Genomic DNA, 16,039 nt, shown 5'->3' on the forward strand with positions numbered 1-16,039 from the left:
GCTTTTCTGGAGAGCAATATGGAACAATGTCCAAAGAGCAATTAAGATATTTATACCCTTTGACTTGGCAATTCCAATTCCAGGTCTATATCCAGAATAAATGATTAAAAAAGGGAAAATTCCTACATGCTCCAAAATATTTATAACATTTCTTTTGTAGTGGCAAAGTACTGGAAATTGGAGGGATGCCCATCAATTGGGGAATGGCTAAAAAATGTTATAGTACATGAATACTATAACTATAATATAATATTATATATATATATATATATATATATATATATATTACTATAACTATAATACTGGTGTTCTAGGAGAAATCATAAATGGTCAGACTCAAGAGAAGCATGGAATGACTTATAGGATATGATGCTGAGTGAAGGGAACAGAACCAAGAGAACAATGTGCACAGTAACAACAACACTGTGAGATGAATAACCTTAATGGAAGCAGTTCCTCTCAGCTGTTCAGAGAGCCAGGACAACTGTATTATACTAGCCATGAACAATGTTATCCCCATTAAGAGGAGGTAAAACAAAACAAAAATAAAACCTTTAGAATATGATGAACACTATAAAAATTATCTCTTATGTACCTCTTTCCCTTATTCTTAATTTTCACCCCCAAAATAACTAATCTGTAAACATACCGAAAGTATGCATGTATGTATAATGTTAATCTGATGGTTTGTCACTGAAGGAAGAGGGGTGGAAAGGGAAGGTGGAAGGAAATTTTGTAACCTAAAAATATACAGGAGCACATGGATGAAAACAAACAAAAAATAAAGAAAGAGAAGGTTAATTATTTAATAATAATTTAATTAAGCCATATATGAATTTTCTTTTTAAAAATAATTTTTTATATTTGAAAATAACTATTCCTTTACTAAAATACTTATTAAGTATTTAAAATAATGTGATTCTTGTTTCATTTACAGTTTTATGACATTTCATTTTAATTTTTATTGTCTATTAATTTCCTTATCTTTTACACATAAAATCATCTGAAAGTGTCAATTATATACATACAAAATGGAAAAACTTATAAAATCAGATCATATATATTATGCAGGGAGACTAATATATGTATTATACCTAAATTTGTAGCAATGTGTATTATAAATATTTGTAATGGTATTTGGAGAATAAATCTTACTATCTCAACCCAGTGCACTATAGTTCAGTGATAATCATACCACTGTTCTTTTACACTGAAACAGTTTGTATGTGTTCAGACACCATGATGCAACCATGTGATCTTTCTGGAGGTGGTAGTCACCATATTGGTACCAGGCTTAGTTTAGACATTCAGTTGACTTTTAATGAACTTATTCACAGAAGTTCTGAGCTCCAACAATTCTTCAGTTTCTGTCTTTCCAATAGCAGAGATAAGAAGTGTCCATCAAAGGTAGTATTAGTAGAATTTATTAAATGCTGATGTCAGTTAGAAGAGGCACAATGTTTGAAAGTTCATTGAGTTTTAAAAGGTTTTAAAATCATTGCTATTCCATATAAAATTTTATGTATCCTTTCTTGCTTAAAAATGACTGCACCCATGGAGAGGAGCAGCTGTACAATCTGAACAGCTAAGGTAAATTCAGGGTAATCTGAAGTGAGGATAATATAGCAGGACATGAAAATAAGATTAAGGCTACAACCGATTGAGTAAAGAAAATTCTAAGTATTGTAAGAATTATGGAAAACTCTATATACTCCTCCAGTATCCCTTCAATTATTTTTGCATCACACCTTTGTGACCTTATATTTTACCAGCGGTAACTACTTAGCAAAATACATAATACACTGGACCTGCAGTCAAGAAGATCTGAGCTCAAATCTGGCACATTGTCAGGGATTGGTTGTTAAACTGACTTCCTTTTTTATCTATCTTTACTGAGGTGACCTGAGGGGGGTGGGATGGAGGGCTAGATAGAGGTTTCAATAGATTCCCTCTTTGATTTGGCCAGAAGTTTCTTTCTGAAGAATCATTTTTTAAATTCATGGTCATCTAATTTTCCTAGAATCTTACAGAAATTTCCCTGAGGAAAGAAAGGGGAGAGTTATAAAGGCATCTTTCAGTCTTAGTGTTTTATGCTTCTAAGTGGAAATCAGTATGAATTTCTCCAGTTATATAGCAGGAAGGGATTGTTTATTATAGCAAACATATCCATGTTCCAAAATAAAGTATCTTGTTAATGATGGTGTACTCATTTCTGAATTAAAGTTTTAGCCTTTTTTATAGCAGGAACACATCATGTAACTCCCTGGCTGCCTGAGGATTTCCAGATAATGCTACATCTACAATTCTTCTTTTGCCTGTGTTATTAATAGGGGTATTTATTTTATGCATGGAAAGACCAATAGAAGTAATTTAAAAATTGTATTGATCTATCATTCTATGGACGTGCATTATTAACCTATTCATTTCCTGGATCAAATTCAAAAACAATGAGCCGTGTGGAAATTGCCTCTGGGAGATAGCTAGCCATATAGACCTATTAATAAGCATTTTTTTCTGCAAATACTTGGCTTAACAGAAGCTTTTTTGTTAGATTTATCAAATTGTATTCACCCACATGCACACATTCTACTGTGTATTTCATTTTGGGTAAATTTAGCAGCCTATGAACATATATGCATACTCAGGCACATATACATTATTATTTCAGACAGAGCATGAGATGTTTTTCTGTTTTATTATATGCTAGACTTGGGGATATCTTCTAAAAAGAAATTCACAGTAAATATTCAGTATATGTCATGGGAGCCAATGGGATGCTAAAATTCAAAGATTCTCCTATAAAACCTGGGAATTCTAACATTTATATTTACCTTCCTTAGCCATCAATGTATATCAACCAATTTTTACCTTTCATTAATCCCTATATATTTTAACTCAGTGAGTATTCTATCAAAGTGGCTGGGTGGAGGCAGGGTAACTTTTGGAGGCTAAATGATTAGTCATAACAAGATAGCAATTCACATGGAAATAATCTGGGTATTTAATCAGACTGCAAACTAAAGGATCAGGATTATGTTGCCATTGCCAAAGAACTTATCAAAAATTTAGGGAAAATTATGAAATGTATAACTTTAAAAAATAATTTGATAGTCTCAGTATTCTAACATAATCAGACCTGGAACTCTGTGTTCATTTCTGTATAATCCACATTGTAAAAACTATGTTAAAAAGTTAGAAAATGTATGAGAAGGTTGTACATGAAAACAGGTCTTCCTCCGTCTGGGTTCATCTTTAATTCATGGTGCCACCTACCTTTCTCTTTTTGATTTTTAAATTTATTTATTTATTTTTAACCATATGGACTTGCTTATTTCCAAGTTACAATATTTCCCTTTACCCTCCCTTCCCAATCCTCTTCCCTCAGCAGGGAACAGTCAGGTTAGCAATTTACATACATATTTTGTTAAACATGTTTACAAATTATTAATTTTGGGCATGAAAAATTAAGAATAAGGGAAAGAGATACATAAGAAATAATTTTTATTAAGTATTCTTCAGATTCAGACGGGTTGTTTTTTCTATGTTTTGTTTTATTTTTCTTCCTCTGGTTGGGGATAATATAGTCCATAACTAGTCAAATACAGTTGTCCTAGCTATCTGGGCTGCCAAAAGGAGCTGCTTCCATCAAGGTTGTTCATATCATAACGTTGTGGTTGATGCATTCATTGTTCTCTTGGTTCTAGTCCCTTTGCTCAGCATCAGATCCCATATGTCATTCCATTCTTCTCTAGAATCCAACACTTTGTGGTTTCTTAGAGGACAATAGTATTCCATAGTATTTGTGTACCATAAGTTGTTAGAAATTCCCCAATTGATGGGTATCCCCTCAATTTCCAGTTCTTTGCCACTACAAAAATAGCTGCTATGAATATTTGGAAACATGTAGGACTTTCACCTTTTTTATCATTTCTTCTGGATATAGACCTAGAAATGGAATTGCTAGTTCAAAGGGTATGAATACTTTTATATCTCTTTGGGCTTAGTTCCATATTGTTATCCCGAATGTCTGTATCTGTTCACAACTGCACCAGCAATGCATCAATGACCCAATCCTCCCACAACCTCTCCAACATTGATCAACTTGCCTTTTTTTTCATCTCATCAATGAGATGATACCTCGTTGTTGTTTTAATTAGTATTTATCTAATCAATAGTGATTTGGAGCATTTTAACATATGACTATATGCAGATTTAATTTCTTCATTTGAAACCTGTCTGCTCATATCCTTTCACCATTTATCAATTGGGGAAGGCATATACTTGTCTTTCTAAAATGGTGATAAAGTAGAAGCCTGGGTGAAATTTACCCACTGACTAAATGCAGAATTTCAATATTGCAAATACTATTTCAATAGAATGTATAAAATGAGAATTGAGCATATTGTTGATCTGTAATTTTACATAATCAAGAGAGTATTTGTGACAAACATGAAGCTACACATGGACTACAATACTTGAGTACAACCTTGAAGTAGTTTTGTAATTGGTAATTATTTGACAAGGCTAAAAAGTACAATAAAATATGCATAATGTTATTATAAAACTTTTAAGACAATAAATTTCCCACAAGCACACTTACAGCTTTTATTTGAATATGATACTACGGTACAAGAGTAACTGTGATACAGAGTAACAGGTAAACAGGGAGAATTATTTTGGATATAACCATAATCTGTCAGAAGTTCAGTCACAGCACATTTCATTCATTAAACCTTATCCCTCTTCTCATTCCTTCAAGTATTACTTTGCCCTTTTCTATGAAAGAGAAGTTTAGCTTATAGGTATTCATAATAGTGTCCTTGTGCATATGATTGTACAACACACACAGAACTGATATCCCTTTCTGACTGTCTGGCTACAGGGAATTTTACTGCTATTAAGGCCATATGAAAGTATTGTTCAAGGCTATATTCATTATGAAGTTTTTCAGTCCTCCACATTTTTGTCATTATTTAAAATGCGAGTCTTTATGGCCTCATATCACTTGGGATCATAGAAAATAGACTTTCATGTTCCCTTATTAAAAGACCTTGAAGTGAAGTAAGGAAAATCAGAGTCCCCCCAAAATTCCTCCCATTTTATCTTTTTTATTATGTCTAATGTTCCCAAAGCACAGACCTAGAAACAAATCTAATGAATCATACCTTGCTTCCCTCAAATATCCATATTCTGGTATGAATGGAGTTTGAGAAGCTAAGAAAATATAATTAGTACAAACCATAAATAAAAACAATTGAGTATAGAAGGGAAAGATTGGAGAGCAGGCTGTATCCCTACCCCAACATATGCAATATGACACAAAAGAAAATCACTCAAACAGTTATTGGACTCCTAAGAAACAGAATCCAATCTCTATTTCTCGTAAGGTTTCAAATAGCATAAAAAATCATTCAATAATTAGAATTCATATGCAAGACTATTCATAAAATTTTTTTTATCTTTCCTAACATGAAAACAACTTTATCACAAAGAAAAATTGTTGTCATGTAGGAAACAAATTGGGCATGAAAACTTCATTAACTCCCCTATTTATTTTACAAAAATTACATATATATATATATATATGAAAGACAAAGAATTGTATTAATTCTAATTTGTACATGATTATTATTATTAATATTTCATTGTTTTGTAATTAGAAAAGTTTTATAATTAATATTTGAATATCAAATAGATACATACTTATTTGAAAAATCAACCTACATAATAAAGATTTGTAATTTAACATAATTCAACTTTTCTGCTCTACTCCATATTTGGAAACACTTCTTTTTATGTTTGGTATATATAAAAAAATAAATGGTACTAATAATTCCCTATTTCTAGACATTATGACTAGGAACAGAAAGTTTTCTTTTGTAAAAAGTTATAAAAATATTTTCTTTTCCAATTACATACAATGGTAGTATCTACTAATCATTTTTTCAAGGTTTTGAATTTTATAATTTCCCCCCTCCCCTTCCCTCTCCCCTCCAACCAAAAGAAGGTAATCTGATTTAATCTTTACATTTGCTTCCATGATATGCATAGAACAAAATTGGATGTGAGAGAGAAAAAACAGATGCAAAAGGAATAAAGAAAGTATTAGAGATAATAAAATTATATAATACATAAGACTTTCATAGTTGAAGGTATCTGGTATGAACATTAGGGAGCTTTGATCTTTGAACTCCTTGGCAAATTAAATAAAATTTTGTCACAATAAAAATCTTGATTGATTTTAATTCAAGAATGATGTATAATGCCAGGCACTACACTAGGTAAGGTAGTCCCAGCTTTCAAAGGTCGTTACCCTCTAATAGGGTTTAGGGCTTCTACACAAAAAAAATAAGTAAGAGGTAACAGTAAGTAGAGAAGGCCAGATCACTAGTTACTAGGGGAATCAGGGTAGATGAATAACGAGGTTGATACTTTTCTCTAAATATTTTAAATTATTTCAGTTTTACTCTCAGAAAACTTTAATTGGAAAGAGATTAGAAACAGGCAGATTTTGTGGTTTTATTTTTTTTCATTTTAGAGTCATAAGTACTGTAGGACTCTTTGTAACTGGAATTTCAGAATTATTCAGTTGGTAGTAAATGTGATTATTTATCTTCAATTTTTCCATTTATATATTTTTTAAATTAGTAGTGATTATTTTGGTTAAAGTGATTTAGTAGCCATTCCTTCAGTGAAAAGTGATTAGGATCTACTTTCCTTTTTACTAAAGTGTGCCAATGGCAATATTACTATTTTCAATATGCCTATGGGTGCTTTTCATTTGAAATGAATTCCAGTAATAGCTTTCTATTTTTAAAAACTCCTTGTTATTTGGAAGAGTAAAAAGAATGGAAGTAAGATATGTTTTTGACAATTTCAAAATTTTTATGACTTGACTATAAACATCTTTAGTAGAAATACTATATCATAGTCTGTGTGCAACCTGAGGATCCAGATGTCTAAAAGATATCATCATAATTTTATTTTATTCTGTAATTTTTTCAAATAAGCTTTGTTAAACTATTTTGTTTACATTTAATATTGATATTGAATCATTTAATAGAAAAGATGGTGATGACATAACTAAATAAATAATATGAGCATGACTGTGTGGATTCAAAAAGAATACATGCCTATATTTTATAATGTAGGAAAATCATTTGAAACAATCAACTACTCTTTAATCATTGTATTTCCTGAATAAATGTATGTTTTTGATCTTTTCTAACTTAAAAAAAATTAAAGATAATAATTTTTAGTCTTTATTTAAACTTCACAGTTCCTTGTCTGTATACAGATGGTATTCTTCATCATGGATCCCCTAAAATTGTCCCTGATTATTGCACTGATGGAGTAAGCAAACCCATCATGGTTGATCATCATCATATATTGATGTTAAGGTATATAATTTTCTTCTATTTCTACTCATCTCACTTAGTGTCAATCCATGCAAATATTTGCAAGCTTTTCTGAAATCCCATCCCTCACAATTTATTATGGAATAAGGAGTGTTTCATCCTATACTACAATTTGTTCAGTCATTCCCCAAATGATGGTCAATTTCCAATTCTTTGCCTCTACAAACAGAGCTGCTATGAATATGTTTGTACATGTGATGTTTTTACTCTTTTTCATGATCTCTTCAGAATACAGACCTAATAGTGGCATTGCTGGATCAAAGTGTATACAAATTTTTATTACCTCTGGAAATAATTCCAAATTGTTCTCTAGAAAGGTTGGATCAGTTAACAGTTCCACCAAAAGTGCAATAGTGTCCCAGATTTCCCACATCCCTTCCAGCAATGGTCATTATCCTTTCTGGTCATATTGCTCAATCTGAGAGGTGTGAGGTGGTAACTTGGAGATGCTTTAATTTGCATTTCTCTAATTAATAATAATAATTTAGAGCAATTTTCCATATGACTATAGATGGCTCTGTTTTCGTCATCTGAAAATTGTCTTTGCATATCCTTTGACAGATGGTCAATTAGGGAAAGGATTATATTTTTTTAAATTAGAATCAGTTCACTAAATATTTTAGAAATAACTTCTTTGTCAGAAATACTAATTGTAAAAAGTGTTTCACAATTTGCTACATTTCATTTCAGCTTGGTTAGAGTTATTTGGTTTGTGCAAAAACTTTAATTTAAAGTAATCAAAATTATTCAGGTTGTTTTTCATGATGTTCTCTCTCTCTCTCTCCCCTGGTCATAAAATGTTCCCCTTTTCATAGATCCGATAGGAAAACTATTCTTTATTCTCCTTATTGTCTTATAATATTGTCTTTTATGTCTAAGTCTTGCACTCATTTTGACTTTATCTTGGTAGAGGGTGTGTGATATTGGTCTAATCCTAGTTTCTGCTATACTATCTTCCAGTTTTTCCAGTAACTTTTATTGAAGAGTTCTTAATACCAGAAACTAGAGTCTTTGGGTTTATCAAACAGTAAATTACTGTAATAATTTCCTACTGTCTCTTTTGCATCTAATCTATTCCACTGACCTACCACTCTATTTGCAAGTCAGCATCAAACAGTTTTGATGACTGATGCTTTATAATGTAATTTTAGGTCTGGTAAGGATAAGCAGCCTTCTTTTTCATTTTTTTCCATTAAATCTCTTGATATTCTTGACTTTTTGTTTTCTCTGTATCAAATTACTTACTATTTTTTCTAGTTCACTAAAATAATTTTTTGGAAATTTGATTGATATGACACTAAATGAATAGTTTAATTTAGATAGAATTGTAATTTTTATTATTTTAGCTCACCTATCTTTGAGCAGTTGATATTTGTCCAGATAATTAGATCTAATTTTGTTTCTGTGAAAAGTATTTTATAGCTGTTTTCATTGACTTTCTAAGTCTGCCTTCACAGGTAAACTCCCGTTTTTTATGCTGTCTGAAGTTATTTAAATGGAATTTCTCTTTCTATCTCTTGCTGTTGTATCTTGTTAATAATATAGAGAAATGCTGAAAATTTATTTGGTTTATTTTATACCCTGCAACTTCGTGAATGTTGCTAATTGTTTCCAGTAGTTTTTAGATGATTTTAAGAGTTTTCTAGTTATACTATCATATCATCTATAAAGAGTGAGAGTTTTGGGGAAGCTAGGTGGCACAGTGGACAGAACATCAGCCCTGGAGTTAGGAGGACCTGAGTTCAAATGTGACTTCAGATAGTTAATAATTACCTAGCTGTGTGATCTTGGGCAAATCACTTAACCCCATTGACTTGAAAAAAAAAAAAAACTAAAAAAAAAAGAATGAGAATTTTGTTTCTTCATTCCCTATTCTAATTTTTTTTCCATTTCTTTGTCTTCTCTTAATGCTAAAGCTAGCATGTCTAATAAAATATTGAACAGTAGTGGTGACTAATGGGCAGCCTTGTTTCACCACTGATCTTATTGGGAATGCTTCAAATTTATCCCCATTGTATATAATGCTTACTGAAGTATCAGATAGATACTGCTTATCATTTTAAGGAACAATTCATGCAGTCCTAGGCTCTCTAGTGTTTTCAGTAGAAATGGATGCTATATTTTGTCAAAGGCTTTTTCAGCATCTATTAAGATAATGATATGATTTCTGTTAGATTCATTACTTATAAAGACAATTTTGATGACAGTTTTCCTAATACTGAACCAATCCTGCATTCCTGGAATAAATCTTGCTTGGTCATAGTGTATTATACTAGTGATAACCTGCTGTATTCATTTTGTTAATATTTTATTTATGATTTTTGCACCCATATTCATTAAGGAGATTGGTATACATATTTTATTCTCTATTTTGCTTCATTCTGGGTTAGGTATCAGTACCATATTAGTGTCATAGAAGGAATTAAGCAGAATTCCATCTTCACTATTTTTCCAAATAGTTCATATAGAATTGGAACCAATTGTTCTTTGAATGTTGGGTTAAATTCATTTGTGAATCCATCGACTCTGGAAATTTTTTCTTAAGGAGTTCATTGATCTCTTGTTGAATTCCTTTTTTCTGAGATATGGTTATTTTGGTATTTAATTTCATCTTTTTTTAACCTGGGCAATTTATTGTTTTTGATAAATACCCCTCCATTTCACTTAGATTATCAAATTTATTGATGTAGAGTTAGGTAGAATTATTACTTTAATTTCCTCCTCATTGGTGGTAAATTCACCTTTCTCATTTTTTGATACTAGTAATTTGGTTTTCTTCTTTTTTTTTAAATCAAATTAAACAAAGCTTTATCCATTTTGTTGTTTTTTTTTTCCTGAAACCAATTATTGGTTTTTATTTGATACTTCAATAATTTTCTTGTTTTTGATTTTAAATTTTTCTTTTATTTTCAGAATTTCTAATTTGGTATTTAATTTGGGAACATTTAATTTTTCTTTCTCTAACTTTTTTACCTGCATGCTCAGTTCATTGATTTCATCTTTCTCTATTTTATTCATGTAAGCACTTAGAGATATCATATATGCCCTAATAAGTGATTTGGCTGTATCCCATAAACTCTGGTATGTTGTCAAATTATTGTCATTGTTTTCAACAAAATCATTTATTCTATGATTTTTTTTTTGCTTTATCTACTCATTCTTTAGGATGAGTGTATTTAGTTTCCAATTACTTTTAGATCAATCTCTCCATGAAGTTTCTATACCCTAGGACATTGTCAATTTTTGTGCAGGTGCCATATATTGCAAAAACAAAGGTATATTCCTGTCTATCCCAATTGAATTTTTCTCCAGAGGTCTATAATGTATAAGTTTTTTTTAAATTTTATTTACCTCCTTAACTTCTTTCTTGTATATTTTATGGTTACATTTATCTAATTCAGATAGAGGGAAGTTGAGGTCTCCCATCAGCAGAATTTTGGTGTCTATGTCTTCCTGTAACTCACTCAGCTTCTTCTGTAAGGATTTAGATACTATATAGCTTAATATATATATATATATATAATATATAATATATATATATAATATATATATATAATATAGGTCCTATATATAGGACCTATATAATATATAGGTCCTATATAATATATAGGTCCTATATAATAGGACCTATATAATATATATATATAATATAAAAATATATATATATATATATATATATATAATACTGTCAATGGTACCATTTAGAAGGTTATGATTTGTTCCTTATCCCTTTTAATAAAATCTAATTTGCATCTGCTTTGTCTGAAATAAGTAGTGCTACCCCTGCCTTTTTTCACTTCAGCTGAAGCATAATATATTCTGTTCCAGCCTTTTAACTTTATTTTGAATATCTCTGCTTTTAATGCATTTCTTGTTAATAGTATATTGTAGGATTTTAGTTTTTAATATACTCTACTATCCACTTCCATTTTATTGGGGAGTTCATCCCATTCAAATTCAAAGATATAAATACCCTTTATTGTCCTCTATGCTATTTTCCCTACACTTGTATTTTTCCCCTTTTTCACCACATCCCTATTCCCCAGTATTTTGCTACTTAATACCACTTCCTTCAGTGTGTTCACCTCTTCTATCCAATTCCTTCCTTTTTATTTCCCCTTTCCCTTTACCCCATCTTCCTTCCTTTCCTTCTATCTGTTCCTCCTATCCTCTCTCCCCCCACCTTTCCCATCTTAATACTTGGAAGGCAAGATAAGTTTCTAAATTCAATTAATGTTAATCCTTCTTTGAGCCAAATGAAAATATGATTCATGTAGTTCTCACCTCCCTCCTTCTCCACCTCTATTGCAATTGAACCCTTGCACCTCTTCATTTCATGTAATTTACCCCATTCAATCTCCCCCTTCCAACGCTCTCTTTACTTTCCCCCTTTTTAAGGAGATATTTTTTTAATCATTCCATCATAATCATGGACATGTAATGAGTGTCCATTACTTCCGACTAAGTATATTCCCTCTAATAGAGCTACAATTCTCAAGTGTTATGAGAATCTCCCTCCTAGGTGGGGATACACTCAGTCTAATCTTATTGGATAACAGATTTTTTTTTTATTTCCATATATCTTTTCATGTATTTCTTGAGTCTCCTGTTGAAGACCATTTTTTTTTTTGTTTAGCTCTGGTCTTTTCATCAGGAAAAGTTAAAAGTCTCCTATTTTGTTAAATGCCTATCCTATCCCCTGAAGGAAAAAGCTCAGTGTTGGTGGATAATGAATTCTTGGATATAATCCAAGCTTTCTGGCTCTCTTGAATATCATATTCCAGGCTCTTGTATCCCTTATTGTTGACGCATCTGTGTCCTGTGTAATCTTGACTGTGGTTCCTTGGTATCTGAATTGTTTCTTTCTGGCCACATGCAGAATTTTCACCTAGATCTGCTTGTTCTGGAGTTTGGCCACAATATTTATTGATATTTTTATTTTGGGATTTTTTTCAGGAGAGAATCGATGTATTCTTTCAATGATTATTTGGCCATCTGGTTCCAGAATATCAGGGCAGTTCTCTTTTTTCTCTTCAAAATTTTCAAGTAGTCCTTGGCTTCTTAAATTGTCTCACTTGGACCTATTTTCCAGATCAGTTGTTTTGTCAATGAGATATTTTACATTTTCTTTTCTTTTTTTTTCATTTTTTAAATTTTGTTTAACACATTTTTCTTATCTCATTAAGTCATCAGTTTCTACAGATTCCAATCTTCTTTTTTTTAGAGAAGAATTTTCTTCATTATTCCATCTCCTTTTACAATTGATCAATTCTATTTTTGAAGCAATTTTTATCTTTTTCCATTTGCCTAATTATGTTTTCAAAGAATTTGTTTTCTTGTGGCAAGATGTTTATTTTCTCTTTCCTTTCTTTTCCCAATTTTTCACTTGATTTTTAAACTGCTTTCTAATTTTTCCTGAGAAACCTTTCTGGGCTGGAGGCCAATTCACATTTTCCCCTGAAGCTCCAGTCCTCTATGAGTTAGGATCCTTGTCTTCATAGTAACAATAAATAGACCCCACTTTGTGCTGACCTTTCTTCAATTTGTCCCTTTCCTTAGGATCATATGTTGGGGAGGGGTCGATTTGCAGACCTTGAGTGTTGTCTTCCCTAGAGCTCTTGCCCACTTTGCTTAGGCTTAGTTACTCAGCCAATAAGGGATGCCGGAAGTTTTCTCTGAATTGTCTGTATTTGTGGTTAGTGGCCCCCACCCTAAGCTTGGGGTAGGATCTGGACAACTCTTGCACATATTGGACTGGTCTCTCATGCTAGACAGTTAATCAACTTAATCAGAAATCACCTGGTCTGTTTCCTGTGTTTGTTCTGGAGAAAGTCAGGCCCTCTCACAGGAAAGGGGGGGGCTCAGCTGGAAACATGGGGTCTCCACTGAAAACAAAGGGTCTCTCAGCCTTTGTCATCCATACTAGCTGAGTTGACTGTCTGTTTGGGCCTCAGCACTAGAGCTCTCCCATTCACCTGCCCACACACATAGCAAATGCTTCCTCCACTGTTCTCAAGTCAGTCCTCCAGCCTCACCCCAGTGCCCCTGTGCTGGGTCTCTGCTCTCTGCCCACAGCTTGCCCATGCTCTTAATATATAATCTTATAATTTGACTCTTAGTTTCTCATTTGTATTTGGAATTCTATGACTCCCACAAAATCTGTTGGGTTTTTTTGCAAGGCAATGGGGTTAAGTGACTTGCTCAAGGTAAAACAGCTAGGTAATTATTAAGTGTCTGAGCTCACATTTGAACGCAGGTCCTCCTGAGTCCAGGGTCAGTACTCTATCCATTGTGCCACCTAGCTGCACCCAGAATCTGTTGTTATGTTTTGTATAGATATCATTTCTGTCTTAGAAGTAGCTTTAAAACTGTGGTGACCCTAGTTATTAGCCACTACCACCACCCTCAAAACAAAAGGACCCCCTATTATCCTTAATTTAATATAGAAGTACAAAAATGAGGGTTTAATCTTAATTAACTGTGGTTATATAATTCCAACAGGGCAAGGTGCAGGTTAGCATTAAAGTAAGTAAAACAATAAACATTTTTGCTTAAATAATCAATTAATGAATTCAATATAAAAATTATTTAAACTAGAACTTCAGAAAGTATGTGGATATAAATTCCAACTATAATATTCATGGTATAATTTTACCTCCTGTTCTTATTTCCTTTGTGTTTTTAAAGTCATGCTAGATAAACTTTGGAGAAGGTGGAGTCCAGCTAACATTACCTTCTGTTGCCATGTCGAATGGCAGTTCATGATTGCAAGAAACAAATATTGAGATTCTGGAGATGTATACAATTTAATACTCTTATGAAGCACAGTTTGTCTAATAACTATTGGAAGTTACTTCAAAAGATAAAAATATTAACCTATTATTATGTGTCCACTCCATGTGATTTTTATTTCAGTTACCATGAGAATTCATCACAATGTGTTAGGTATGTACCTTAAATTCTTTACAAATTGTGAAGGTACTAATCTACTTGTCATTTCTTCCTCTTGTCATGTAAAGTTATAGGTGTATCAGACAATGGTATAAAACAAATTACAATATGATTATGTTGCATTACCCATACTTTGTTCCAGGTTGTGAGCTCAGGGAGAAAAGAAACACTAATACACAGGTACTTGCAGCCTCCAAAAGTTGAAGACTCAGTAAAAGTTCCAGAGTGAAGATTATTACTTGCCTAAGTTTGAGAGTGACCCTATCACTTCCACAATTTGCATGTTCAGAAGATACCAGAGTGCTTACAGAAACAGGATAATAGGGGCCCTGGTCAAAATTCTAAGCATAGTGGAATGTTTGAAAAGTTTACTCATCAGACAGGCCAGGAGAGCAGTGATCACAGCTCACATTGATATCAGTGTAGAAAACATTTAGATCCACAGAACTGGCTCTAAAAGGAGATGTATAGAAAAAAATGAATATTGTGACACTAAGATGCACTTTTACAAAAAGTTGAAATTTTTTTTTTAGGTTTTTGCAAGGCAAAATGGGTTAAGTGGCTTGCCCAAGGCTACACAGCTAGGTAATTATTAAGTGTCTGAGACCAGATCTGAACCCAGGTACTCCTGACACCAGGGCCAGTGCTTTATCCACTGGGCCACCTAGCCGCGCCAAAAAGTTGAAATTTTAAAAAATGAAAAATTCAGGAAAATGAGAAAAATCCAAAAAATAAATCTAACTGGAAAAATTACTTCAGGGACAAGGAACCTGAAGACACAAACATACCAAGCAGAAAAAAAAGCTTTCAAAGCTTCAAATTAAAATAGGTAATTGAAAAGAAATCCATGAAGATTTCCTGGAAGCTCTCAGAATAAACTAAGATAAACAATAAGTAAGTTAAATAGAGGAAATTAGGGGAAAAGAAGTGAGAATGATTCAAAAAGGCACAAAAAAATACTGGAGAAAATAACACTTAAAAAAGAATTAGTTGAATGGTAAAAATCCAATTAGGAAAATCCATTGAAGAAAACTTAAAATCAGTATTGATTAAATGGGAACAAAGGGTACAAAATATAATAAAGAGAAGAACTCTTTGGAAAAGGTTATACAAAACCTCTAAGGAAAATAATTCATTGAGTATTAGAACTAAACAAGTGAAAGCTAATGACCACATGAGACATCAAGAAACAAGAAAACTAAATCAGATGAAAGAAAAATAGATGAAAATATGAAATACCTTATTAGAAAAACAGCTGACTTAAAAATTTAAGAATCATTGCACTAAATAAAAGCAACTGTCAAAATGAATCTAAAGTTTATATTTCATAAAATTATCAAAGAAAACTCCTCTGATAACCTAGAATCAGAGGAAGAAATTGAAATAATACATCAGTCACTAACCGAAAGAGAGCCAAAACTGAAAACTCCAAGTAATAACTAAATTGCAGAATCCCTAGGCAAAGGAAAAATATTATTGCATAAGCAAAGAAAACTCAATTTAAAAATCATGAAGTCACCATCAAGAAAACACCAGATGTAGCAATTTTTTAAGTAATTGCTAAAAGGGCTTGGAATATGAATTACGAAAGTTAAAGGCAAACAAAAATTACCTACCCAACAAGATTTAATATATTTTTTGAAGAAAATGAAAAATCTAATAAAATAGAG

Source organism: Macrotis lagotis, chromosome 1, assembly GCF_037893015.1.
Source record: "Macrotis lagotis isolate mMagLag1 chromosome 1, bilby.v1.9.chrom.fasta, whole genome shotgun sequence".
Taxonomy (NCBI): Eukaryota; Metazoa; Chordata; class Mammalia; order Peramelemorphia; family Peramelidae; genus Macrotis; species Macrotis lagotis.